Source organism: Pelodiscus sinensis, chromosome 1 (assembly GCF_052426305.1).
Source record: "Pelodiscus sinensis isolate ZL-2025 chromosome 1, ASM5242630v1, whole genome shotgun sequence".
NCBI lineage: Eukaryota > Metazoa > Chordata > Testudines > Trionychidae > Pelodiscus > Pelodiscus sinensis.
In genome coordinates, this window is record NC_143052.1 from 302,543,960 (window position 1) to 302,557,630 (window position 13,671).

The 13,671-nt window shown below is 44.4% G+C and overlaps 1 protein-coding gene across 7 annotated transcripts in view; it reads left to right on the plus strand.

The window, feature by feature from the left end:
* STARD13 (StAR related lipid transfer domain containing 13) overlaps positions 1-13,671 on the plus strand; it is a 415,654-nt gene that overhangs the window by 320,567 nt on the left and 81,416 nt on the right. The window contains exon 1 of one of the 7 annotated variants that reach the window (XM_014579086.4): positions 110-586. The exons of 5 other annotated variants lie outside the window; for them this stretch is intronic. The gene's annotated coding sequence lies outside the window, so the exon portion shown is untranslated. Of the gene's footprint in view, positions 1-109; positions 587-13,671 lie in introns of those variants that run through there. One more of the 7 variants, XM_014579087.4, reaches the window with a different exon arrangement.

Here is a 13,671-nt window from a genome sequence, read left to right on the forward strand (position 1 = left end):
TTATTGTGAGCAGATCATTCTATAAATGAATTCTCCAAGGCAGTGTATTTTGCCATATCCTCCCACTAGAATACAACAGAGTGCTGTGCTACATTAATTAGATTTCAAGCCTTGAAGGTCACAATCATCTGGCCACTGTATTCCAGGATTTGTGATTTTAATATATTATTTTGACTTCCATATGTGCATCATTAAGATGAAGAATTCTTTTTCAAGTTTGAGATGGAACAGCAGGTTTTTCTTGTAGTATTTGCCATAGTTGCACAGCCAGTGTTAAGAGATGATTTATAGAAAATCCAGCTGTGAGTTTTCATTTCTTCAAGAGCAGGAGGCGGGACTAGAAACCAACCTAATACCAAGCAGAGCATTGATCAGACCAGAAATGATGTAGAGCACAGTCTCACAGACAACAGCTAAGCAGTGTGAAAATATTAGCTGGCAAAATAACGAGGAGGAAGCTGCACGCAGTGACAGAGAAGCCATCTGTCAGAATCTGAGAAGCAGGTTTCAAGAAACCAGAACATGAAGTACAGAAGAAAGTGATTTGGTTCAAAGGTACAGTGACGCCTAAGGATATTTGTAGACAGTAAGTTCAAATATTGTAGTAAGGGTGTTTAGTACAACAGTTAACACTGTTTTGAGGAGCTTTTTAGCTTTGAAAACAGTCATATCTCTTTTGTAACCTAACTTTTACTTAAAAGGTTTGAATTACTTTAAAGACGTTAAAAGGCTTATCTGTTTGAGACGGCTTGTTTTTTAAAAAAACTTGCAAACAAACTTTCAAACGGCTAGTATCCTCTATATCAGAGGGGTGATTTTGGTTAATTAGCTTAAGGGCACCTCTTGTAGTGAACAAGAATTATTTTGTAGTCTTTCTAAAAGGCATCTTTGATGAAAAGCTTGCTTGGTCCCATTTGTGACTGAAGGGTGTAGGCAAGAATACTATTGTTGGCAAGGGGAAGAGAGTTCCCACCCAAATAATTATGGACTAATTAGAATTACAATGACATCTTGGGCTAAACTGTGCCCTTATTTATATTAGTGCAAAATTAGGAGTAAATTCACAGAAAATTATTCCTGATTTAACTCAGGGAAGAATGTTGTTCCACGTGTCTTAAAGCAAAAGAAACTCTATAGTGAGAAGCCCTATAGTGCTTCCCCAAATACATTTTAGTGTTAACAGAGGACTTGCTTAAAAACAACACTTAGAATATTTTAAATGCACATTGTGTAGCACCTTTTGTCATATGATTCGGGAAGCACCGTATATGTTGTTGTAAACAATTTTATTGTTTGATATTGATAGGCTTTCCCATAAGGCTTGCACTATTTATAGGTATGCATTCCACTTAGTTTGGTAGTTTGTATTAAGGTGTGATCTGCCTAATTCCAGAACATTTTTGAGACTATAATGTGGAATAATAAGATTATATTAGCAATAGCAGAGGTGCATGAAAGTTCTAAGCAAGACCCAAGGTGGTTTTTTTATTTGGAATAAGACAAATCTATTACAATTGATACAGAAAAATAACTTGTTGCGATGGTTTTAATGTACAGTCTGCTCCATGCCAGTAGTGGAAGTATTGGCTGTAGACTTTAAAAAAAAACCACACACACTCAACATTATGGCCCAATATGGATGACAAAACATTGTAGCATGTGTGGGAAAATGGCTGCAGTCCAATGTCTGGAATCATTTATCTTCTGGTAGTCTGGAAGATGACTGTTTTATGTATTTTACAGAAATCCCTACTGATTGATTTCATTTACTTGGGGGGAGGGGCACAGAGACTGATGATCTGGACAAATGGAAAAAAGTGAATCCTTTAGAATAACCCTGACATCCTGCTCTGGTTTAGGTTTTTGGCACTTTTAAATGTGATCTTACAATCATGTGGATCTTTCTGCTGGTTTCTTAATAAAATGTCATCTCGCTTCTCAAGTTTTGGGTCTTAGCAAGCCAAAAAGTTGTGGGTTCTGCTTACTGTCTCTTTCACTAGCTTAACCTTTTTCCAGTGCATGGAACACATTTTGCAAATTATTGCAAAAGTCTGGAGGAAAAGGAAGAAATAGAAATCGATAAAATTCTACATAGCCTATTGTAGGAGTACAGCATATACAGTATGCACAGCTGTTTGGAGAGATAGGCGTGAAATACTTTGAGATAGGTGGTCTGATTTCCTATCCATGGAACAAATGCTTTCAATATGCAAGGATTTCTTAAATAGCTACATTGAACTGTGGCAATCCCATGCAATGAGATGACCAGATAGACCAGTATTTCTTGTGTTTCTTTATTCATTTTAGACTTTGACAAGAATCCTAGAAGCAGCTCATATTCACCTTCACATGATGTCTTTGCTTCATCTTAATGTCTTTTTAAATATATGTTGCTGGCTGCCTTCCTGGTATTTGCTTTTAGGTCAATGGTTCCCACTAGAATGTAAAATCCCAGTTTAAAAAGTTAACTGGTTAAACATTATGTTTAACTGGTTAACTGGGATCTGCTGGGCTGGAGTGCCCCCTGCCCATAGTGAGGCAGGCCCCGCTGGACTGCAGTGGTCCCCCGCCCATGGCACAACCTGGCTGGGGGGCTGCTGCAGCCCAGCAGGGCCCTCCACGCCATGGACTGCTCCAGCCAAGCCAGGTTGAGCCCACCACACCATGAGTGGGAGCTGTTTGGGCCAAGCTGGGCCCACTGTACAGGCAGGGAGCTGCTTCGGGCAGGGAGTTACACCAGCCCAGATGGGCTGCTGGTTAACCACTTACCCGGTAAGCATCACCTGGTTAATTTCTTCACTTGGTTGTCCCTATTATACAGCCACAGTGTTGATTATATATCAGCTATATTCAGAGGCACTTCCTCTAATATCACAGGAATCTAATTTTTATATAATGACACCGGTTGAGTGATACATGCACATGTACTTACTATTAAATAGAATACTGCTATTTTCAAAGATTGACAAAAATAAAAAAGCAAAATTGAACTTTTTCAGTGTCAGTGCTATTTTATTTTATACCCACAAGGTCCTCTAAAGACTACAGTATACCTGGCAGGGCAGAAGAAGCAAGACAGAAGGCTGGGGGAAAGGGTGAAATAGTGGATCTCCCACACATGCACATTCAAAACATTCAGGAGGCTCTCCATGGAAGATGGGCAAGAGACAGAAAGAGGAAAAGCTCCCACTCTCCCTACAGCCAGAGAGGAATAGGTGGTTTCATATACAGGCAGTCCCCGAGTTACGTACAAGATAGGGACTGTAGGTTTGTTCTTAAGTTGAATTTGTATGTAAGTCGGAACTGGCGTCCAGATTCAGCTGCTGCTGAAACTGACCAGCAGCTGACTACAGGAAGCCCGAGGCAGAGTTGCTTTGCCCTGGGCTTCCTGGAATCAGCCGCTGATCAGTTTCAACAGCAGCTGAATCTGGACACCTGGGACAGAGCAGCTGGGGCGCTGTCGGGTAGGTCCCTGCAGCGCTGCACCTCAGCGCTGTGGGGACCAACCCGGCAGCACTGCAGCAGCTCTACCCCAGGTGTCTCTAAGTCAGCCGCTGCTGAAACTGATCAGCGGCTGATTCCAGGAAGCCCGGGGCAGAGCAACTCTGCCTCGGGCTTCCTGTAGTCAGCCGCTGGTCAGTTTCAGCAGCGGCTGACTTGGGGACGCGTGGGGCAGAGCAGCTGGGGTGCTGCCGGGTTGGTCCAGTAGCGCCGAGGAGCGGCGTTGCAGGACCAACCCGGCACCGCCCCAGCTGCTCTACCCCAGGCGTTGTCAGCGAGAAAAGCCTGGTCTGCTGGGGGGGGGGCGCACTAGCTGCACCCCTCCCCCCCAGCATACCAAGGAGACACGGGTGGCAGGACCGCCGAGATGTGCCACGGTCCCGCCCGCATCCTCCACGGCTTTGCTCCACGTCTCCCTGGTCTGCTGGGGGGCCTTCCCCCAGCAGACCAGGGAGACAGAGAGCAAATCCTCGGAGGACGCGGGCAGTGGGACAGCCGCGGCGCGTCTGGGCTGTCCCACTGCCCGCGTCTTCCGTGGCTTTGTTCCGCGTCTCCCTGGTCTGCTGGGGGGAGGGGGCTCCCCCCAGCAGACCAGGGAGACGGGGAGCAAAGCCTCAGAGGATGCGGGCAGCGGGACAGCTGTGGCGCGTCTGGGCTGTCCCGCTGCCCGCGTCTTCCACGGCTTTGCTCCGTGTCTCCCTGGTCTGCTGGGGCTCCCCCCCCCCCAGCAGACCAGGGAGACACGGAGCAGCTTTTCTCGCCCCGGAGGATGCGGGCGGCGGGACCGCGGCGCATCTGGGCGTCTCGCTGCTCGCGTCCTCTGGGGTGAGAAAAGTCCCGTTCATAACTGCGGATCCGACGTAAGTTGGATCTGCATAACTCGGGGACTGCCTGTACTTAACAGGCACATACTAGCTAGAGGTTGATACAAAAGATGGGAACTCCTAATCAGTGTCCAGAAACAGCATCCTGGTAGGAATTTCAGCATTCCAGAGTGTTTGCCCTGGGCACCCTTCTGTCTGTCTAGGTTCTGTCATGATGGTATCCAGGTGCCTGAAGGCAGGGGTCTTTATCCAGATGCCTTTGGGTACCTTTCTCCTCTGTCTATCTAAACATTTGTAACATGCTTATTATTACCAAAGCTTTAGAGGGGTAGCCGAGTTAGTCTCTTTAAGTTTATTACCAGTTTGTTTCTTTTTATGCTAATATACTTTTGTGTATTGACCTTTGGATAATAAGTTGATAGTTTTTTGTTTTGTTTTGTTGTTGTTGTTTTTGGCTAGTAGGTCTGTGGTGATCTTTTTGAAGTCCTGGTTTAACATTTAGAGTCAGATTTTCAGGACTGGTTTCCATGGAGCTATACTAGGTTATACCACATGAGACTTTCGCCCATGGTATGTAAAAGAATCACAGAAATTTAGGGCTGAAAGGGACCTCAAGAACTCTTGTAGTACATTCCCTCATGCTGAGGTAGAATTAAGTATACTACAGATTTTTTTCCCTTAATGAGTTTAGGTTCATGTTCACCACATCCACATTAACCCAACAAGTTAAAGATATTAATATAACCCTGTAACTGCCCAACTTTGACTTTTCAGATGACATAAACTTGTCATCTTAAACCCCTGGAGAGAGACAAGCGAAAACAAGGGATTTCTAATGTGCACAATTAATATGACTGGAAATCCATACAGAGAAAACTAAATCATGAGAATAAACATGCATCAAGGAACACTAATACAGGCAGTCCCTGAGTTACGCGGATCCGACTTATGTCGGATCCGCAGTTACGAACGGGGCTTTTCTCGCCCCGGAGGACTGGAGCGGCGGGACGCCCAGATGCGCTGCAGTCCCGCCACCCCCGTCCTCCGGGGCGAGAAAAGCTGCTCCACGTCTCCCTGGTCTGCTGGGGGGGAAGCCCCCCCCAGCAGACCAGAGAGATGCGGATCAAAGCCTTGGAGCACGCCCGCAGCGGGACAGCCCAGGTGTGCCTGGGCTGTCCCGCTGCGGGCGTGCTCCAAGGCTTTGTTCCCCGTCTCCCTGGTCAGCAGACCACGGAGACGGAGCAAAGCCGTGGAGGACGTGGGTGGTCCTGCCACCCGCGTCTCCGTGGTCTGCTGGGGGGGAGGGTGCAGCTAGTGCCCCCTCTCCCCCCACCCCAGCAGACCAGGCTTTTTTTGCCTACGCCTGGGGTAGAGCAGTTGGGGCGCTGCCGGGTTGGTCCCGCAGCGCCGCTCCTCGGCGCTACTGTACCAACCCGACAGCACTCCAGCTGCTCTGCCCCAGGCGTCCTGATTCAGCCGCTGCTGGTCAGTTTCAGCAGTGGCTGAATCAGGATGCCTGGGGCAGAGCAGCTGGGGTGCTGCTGGGTTGCTCCAGTAGCGCCGTTCCTCGGCGCTACTGGAGCAACCCAGCAGCACCCCAGCTGCTCTGCCCCAGGCGTCCCCAAGTCAGCCGCTGCTGAAACTGACCAGGGGCTGACTACAGGAAGCCCGAGGTAGAGTTGCTCTGCCCCGGGCTTCCTGGAATCAGCTGCTGATCAGTTTCAGCAGCAGCTGACTTGGGGACGCCTGGGTTTCTTAAGTTGAATCGTATTTAAGTCAGAACTGGCGTCCATATTCAGCCGCTGTTGAAACTGATCAGTTTCAGCAGTGGCTGACGCCAGTTCCGACTTACACACAGATTCAACTTAAGAACAAACCTACAGTCCCTATCTTGTACGTAACCCGGGGACTGCCTGTAATACTTTCTAGGACTAGCATAGACCGGGTTCAATATTTCACATATCTTGTCAACATTATAAATACAACAGGGGTAACAGACAAAAGATATTAAAGAACAGTGAAAGCCAGAAATGCGTTCATCACAAACTTGTCATCCAAATTATATTTGGAATATTTAACACCATAGTGAAGTTGATCTTATTATATAGTTCTGAAACTTAAAGACTTATTCATAGTGTCTGACTTCTCCTCTAGCTGGGGAGGTGGGGGGCAGGAGGTGCTCGAACCCTCCCTCCACCCCAGACCCTGTCCCCACTCCGTTTCTTCACTCAAGCCCATCTTGACTCTTCCAGCACCTGTCCTCCCATTTCATCCTCCTACCCCAAGCTCCCACCCCCATTCTACCACTTCTGCCAAGCTCCTTCTCCCTGACCCACCTCCTTTTCCAAGCAAAGAACAGAAGAGAGAGGTAGGAAGAAAGAAGAAATATGGTGGGAAAGATGGAGGAAACAAATTCTCACATTTCAGGCGATAGTTGCGATTTAGCCAGGACCACTGGAGGTAGAGATAGTGAGGTCATCTGAGTCTCTTTTGACTCATAGACTCATAGACTTTAAGGTCAGAAGGGACCATTATGATCTAGTCTGACCCCCTGCACAGTGCAGGCCACAGAATCTCACCCACCCCTCCTAGAATAATCCTCTCACCTATATCTCAGATATTGAAGCCTTCAAATACTCTGAAGACCCCAAGATGCAGAGAATCCTCCAGCTGTGATCTGTACCCCATGCTACAGAGGAAGGCGAAAAACATCCAGGGCCTCTGCCAATCGACCCTGCAGGAAAATTCCTTCCCGACCCCAAATATGGTGATCAGCTAAACCCTGAGCATGTGGGCAAGACTCACCAGCCAGACACCCAGAAAGTTCTGGTCAGAACATCTCTTGGGATCAGGATTAGGAAGGCCAGTAACAGTGTTATATCAGATCTTGATGTTGCAGGAGACATTGGGAGTGCCGGACCCACATCGGGGTAGAACAGCCCCCTACCCGCAGTTGGCAAGGAGCTGTTCCAGCTCCACTAGTTAACTTTAATGGGTGAGGCTTACCAGTTAACTGATTAAACCTACACATCCTTAATGATAACCCGAGATTTTTTAAACTCAAAAGTAAGATCACCTCATAAAAAGTGCATTGGTATAATATGCAGGCCATACAAGCAATTTTGGCTAGGGTATTGATTTAATTAAACAGCCAGAAAATTAAAATAAAATGGGATTCTGACAACTCTCCTGGATTTTTCCTGTTTAATATTAAATTGAATTTTCTAGCTTTTGTGCACTCAAATCAAATCTTCAATGTTGTAATAGCTTCTGTTAAATCTGTGTCTGCAGTGGGTGGGTGAAAGCATTGCTAATGAGAAACAGCATTTCACCTACAGGTAAAAATTTCCCCAAGTCCATGAAGCTGGAAGGGATTACTACTTGACAGCTATTGAATGGTTTATGAGAAATGAGTTGGTGGTTTCAACTTAGCCCCTAATGGACAAAGGCTTCAGATAATTAAATCCACCATCCCATGAGCAGCCTTATTAGGAATCTTGGTTGAAAGGCCTAATAGTGAATGGGAGGGAAGACCAAACTAACCTTTCACCATTAGAGATGGTCCTTCCATACCATACTTGGAGTACATTTGTAGCAGAGCGTGAGCAGCATATGCTGGCTAGGGTTGCCAGGTGTCCGGTATTCACCTGGACAGTCTGGTATTTTTGCCTCCGGTCAGATGAGATCCTGAGATGTCCGGTATTTTCTGAATTTTTCTTTGGCCAGGAAGCGAAAATCCTGGGCACCTGCCAACCCTACAAACACTCAGCGCCTGGCCTGGCCCCCCGACCCCAGCCCCCATGCTTACCTGGTTCCCCAAGGCTGCCGGCACAAAATGGCTGCTAGCCAAAGAACTAGGGGAAGCAATGCTTCTCCTGGGTCTTAGTGCTCAACCGTTCCCCTGTTCCTATCCCCGCACTCACTCTTAAAGGGGAAATGCTGTTTTAATGCTGGGGAGGGTTGTTTTTTTGTTTGTTTGTTTTTTTTGCTCATCAACTTTGGTCTTCCCCCATTTTTTCTCCCCTTCAACAGAATTTTTTCCCGGTGTTTTTTTGGGGGGAGGGGTGTTTGGTATTTTTGTTTCAACCATCTGGCAACCCTAGCTGCAGCCTGAGCTGTATCTACTCTGAATAAGTAGTGGATGGAGGCTGACAATTCATTGCCTTCCATGAGCACTGATTTAGAACATTCAAACCTGTCACAAAATTGTCACAGGAGGCCGACTTTCAGGGGGGTATTTGGAGGTACTACTTCCCTAATAGCCTGTATCCTACCCCCTACTTCTGAGATGGCTGAGGCAACAGCTGCTTTTGTAAAACTCCCAACAGCTCACTCATCCAGCAATAGCTCAGCCACTAATCAAGCCTTCTCTCCCACCCCTAACACTGGAACTCCCCTCAGTACTCCTTGGCCATCAGCAGAGCTTTAAGCCATCAAACCTCCAAAAACTCCTCCCACTCCCCTCAGCTATTAGCTTCTTCTTCAGTGTTGCCTTTAGCAACTCCTCTCCCTTCCAGATATGTCATTGCCTCCTCCAGTCCTCTCCCATTCAGTACTTCTCCATTCCTCTAACCTCTACTCCTTCCCTCCTCTTGTTACCTCTTCCTCTTCCCACGTCCCCAGTCCTCCCTACTCTCTTCCTTTACACACTCATCCCACCCACTAAGGCCTCAGGAAAGGGCTTTTCCGCGTCATCCAACTCAGTCAAGCATGTCATGGAGCCATCACTCCTTCCTTCTGTGTCTGCTCCCTGCTGGGTCTCATAGGTTTGGTCGTGGAGGCAGAGAGGAGCATGGGGCCCTTTTTTTCTTTTTCCTTTTTTGGAAAAACTGGACATATCATTGCTTGCTGTAGATGTGTATGCTGCCCTCAGCAACTAGTGAACGCCAGCAATTTTCAAATAAGAGGTTGATGCATAGAAATAAAAGCATTATTTATGCATTATTTATGCATTATTTATGCAGCGCTGTCTTTTAAATTATGAGGAAATCTGAGTTTTGTCAGACTATGCAGCCTCTTAACAAGGAGTGAGAAATTACAAAACTTAAATTAAAATGAGACTTATTTCCCATTTTTCTTGGCCACTAAGCTCAAAATATGGACGCAATAAAGTTCGGCACTTATTCAGTGCTTTACATATTTATAGGACCGTAGAAACTTGATTTAAGAGTCCATAGATGCATATGGGTAGTAATCGGACATAGTTGCCAATCTTTTCGTAACAGAAAGCTCTGAAGAAGAAAGACACTATTTTGTTTAAAAACGAGTAGTCCTGTGGCATGTTAGACCGAGGTGTCACAGTACTAATTGTTGTTTTTAAAGTTACAGACTAACACAGATACCCCTCGAAGACTATTTTGTTTACTTTGTATTTGTCATTTAAGGCATAGCTGCACAGCAGGGCTAAAGCCAAAATCAGCTACGCAACTTGAGGTATGTCAGTGCTTATTTCAGCTGTTGGTGCTGTCTGCACAACAGGAAGTCCGAGTTAGAGCACTCTTCCTCTGACTTCCCTTACTCCTCGTAAAATGAAGGTTACAGGAGTCAGAGTAAGAAATCCTCCAGCTCAACATTATTTTGACATTATGTTGAAAGAACTGCTTGCTCTGTAGACGCGGACTGTGTTATTTCAGAATAAGGTCAGTTATTCCAAAATAACGCTGCTGTGTAGACATAACCTTATATACTCAAAGCTACTATTCCATATTCTAAGTTAATCATTTGGGAAAAGATAGCTATTTTGCAACCAAAAAGTATGAGAACCAATTAACTTGATTTGTTTGTCCTTCTGAAAATTAAGAGTATGTACCAAAGCCCATTAAGTCAATGGTAATATGTCTATGGCATTTGGATCAGGCCCTAAAAGAAACTAAACTGATTTATTTTTAAAAAATTGTTTAAAAATCATCCTTCAAAAAAAATCAAACCATAAAAATGGGGTTCTGAAAATTTAAAACAGTACCAGACCTTTAACGAAGCAGTAGAAACACCATTGCTGAGGTACATTTATATTATTAATCCTACCATCTTGATTCAGCAGGCAGCTATAGTGCTGTCTTAATTCCACAGGCCTGGTTGCTATGACATCAAAGTTAGAAAAAAATATCTGTCAGCTCCAGGTGGCTGAGTGCAGACTAAACTTAAGTTGGGTTAACATGAGGAGCAATTTAAGGAGTCATGAGGAAGTATCCATAAGTGTAAAAATATTCTTTATGGTTTTTTGCTTACATGGACAAAGGATTTGGAATATTGTTGGGTTTAACCTTGCTGGAAGACCTGGACTTTATTTAGTTGTTTTGTTTCTCTAAATCAGAAATCAGAAATCTCCATTTTCACTGAAAGATGCAAATAGTGAAGTGTGAATTACTTTTTTCCAAAAATTCTAATTTAAACCCAAGACTAGTGATTAAAAGCCCACTGATGGCCAGATTCTGTCATCTTCACTCACCATGAATAGTACCTTACTCTACGAGTGGCCCTATTGATTGGTGTAAGGTTTTAATCTTTAGTAAGAGTGGTAGAATTTAGTCTTTAATTAAAATCAAAATAATGTGCTGAATATAAGTGTTGTTGGCAAAATTCTGTTCTCATTCACACCAGTGCAAAAACAAAAGCAGAATTTCTGTCTCTCTCTCTTTCTCTCTCTCTAATTTAACAGAATATAAAAACCCAAACTTTCAAATCCTAACCATATTCTTTGTCTACCTCTGATACTTTAGTATTTTTTCAGTGGTCCACTGTTTGAAATCATTTGAACAGAGGGCATTAATTTTAATTGAAAGCAATTATTTCCCAACATTTCTTCATTTCCAGTAAAAAGGGATTGAGAACAAAGGCAACTGAACAAAACATAACTTGTCTAAAATTTCACAAAACGCTCTTACAGAAGAATCTGTGAAGCCTGTGAAAATGTGTTCTTTTGTAAAAACATACTTTCCCTTGAAGTCACTGCTAGGTGCTAGTTCACATAGCATATTGCTATGTGTGTATGTTTATATAAGACGTAGCTTTTCATTGGAGGTGTGTGATATCAGCATCACCATGGCAACTACTTTCTTATTGATTAGCAGAATATACAATCTACTTCAGTGTTTGAGCACCATATACATTCTTCTTTGGGAGAAATGCTTTCATCTACACTGGATTCTGAATAAGATCATTCCTCTGAGGTAAAGAAACATCATTCTTCTAACACTGAGTGCTTTGGAGTTAGTATTTTATGAACCTGACAAAGAGACTAATGTATCAGAAGTATGAGTATATAATGAAAATTATATTTATATGATCATTTCTTGTCATAATTCTACTTCTGTTTTATAATCTTTCATCCAAAGATTTGAAAGCTCTTTTAATAATGTCTCATAGCAGCCTTGTGAAGTAGATATTTTATATTACTCATTTTACAGATGGATAAGCTGAGGTCTAGAAAGGTTTAAAAATGACCTTCGGTTGCAGAGTAAGGCTGGTAGAGTTGTGAATAGAGCCAGTCTTGGTAAGCTGAATCGCAGCTCTCTGCCCTAACCACAATGGGCCGTTTCATCTTGAATGGTCCCCTTGAAGTGAGTATTAATTACCCATGCTGAACAATCTCTTCCACCTTGTATTTACCTGTGACTCTCTGCATATGTTTCCCAGACCTGAAAAGCTCTGTGTAAGCTTGAAAATGTGTGTCTCTCACCAGCAGAAGATGATCCAATAGAAAATATGAACGTACCTATCTTGAGTAACCATAAGGCACATTCTATTCACTTCTGCCAACAGGTGTGTCATGTCTATTGTTTGTTTATTATTGTGATGGTGTGTAATGGTCCCAGTTACGATCAAGGTCTCACTGGTGCTATATAAACATATAGGCAGGCATGGTACTTTAGCTTTGATGAGCTTACACAGGGCACAAGTGATTATGATAAACAAGAGGGGGAAAGAGGGTACACAGGCTGGCTATGTGCACAATTTGTTGGTTCCAATTTATATAAAATACCATGTTATTTTGCCTTTGCTTTTAATATTTTTTCTCATTGTTTTGGGTTTCATTAATTTTATTTATTTATTTACCTCTTGCCCTGACTCAGCCACCATTAGATGGTTGACTTCTTATAGTCATCACAGCAGAAAGGATTCATAGATTAGAAGTCCAGACGGGATCACTGTGATGATGTAGTCCGACCTCCTGTATAATGCAGACAATAGGACTTCTCTGAATTAATGCCTGGTTGAAAGAGAGCATATATTTTGGAAAGCCTCCAATCTTGATTTTAAAACTGTCAGTGATGGAGAATTCTTTAGCATTATTCTGCCAAGTGTCTGAAAAGTCACCTGAATTAAATATAGGACTGTACTTGAGAAGCAGTGAGGTCTAGGGACTAAGGGACTGGTTTGGGAGATTGGGCTTCTATTTCTGCCTGTGCTGCTGCCCAGGATCTGATCAAGTTAAGTCTCTGCACCTTCATTTCCCCTTCCATCCTTTGTCTGTCATGCCTGCTAAGACTGTAACATCTTCAGGACAAGGACTGTCCCCCACAGTTAGCACAACTCCTGGCACAATGGACCCCAGCTGAGGCCTCTGGGTTCTACTGGAATACAAGTAATAATATTTATGCACATTTCTCCCTTCACCCCAGAAAAATACATCATGTCAGGGATAACTGTCTTTCACTAGTTGCTTTGTGTACTTTTCACTTGCTATCAATGACAGGTGCGTGTCCTGCAGCCTTGCATCCCTCTGCTAGGATCATGAGTGGTTGATTGTGGAAAAGGTCTCTTTTCTTTGGCTCGGGGTAGGGGACATGTAGCAGTATAGATCTTCTTCTGGATATTGGAGGTAAGGCTCCAGGGTCCTTCGTAGTAACTGGCTCTTTGAACTCTTGGCAGGGGCTGGGCAGGTGAGTACGGGGGAAGGGGAAGGAGCAGAGGTGGGCTGCAGAACTCCCATTCAGTGCAACTGCTGTTCACCTCCTCCTCCTACTTTGTAAGCATCTAGAGTGACCAGCAGCAGATGGGTAGAAGTTTGAGGCTAGCTTGGGGCATCCTACAGCGACCCTGGCAGCATTGCCAGTGTATGCAGGAGTAGTGTATTCCTAAGAGCTGCTGCTGTGAGTGCAGCAAAAGCAGGACCAATATATAGCTTGGTAGCTGCATGCATGGGTAGCAATTGGTCTGATTTCACCCTTAGCAGTTGGTCTAGTTCCAGCCTTAAAGTGAACTAAGAAGTCAGCAATCCAAGCTGAGGCTTGCATTTTTTGGCAGTCTTCTGAAACAATTCACCCATCCACCAAATGTCATCAGTTGTTTTCCATGGTCATAGCAAAGGCTTGGCCTAGGGATATGAGAGTCAGTGAACTGCTTC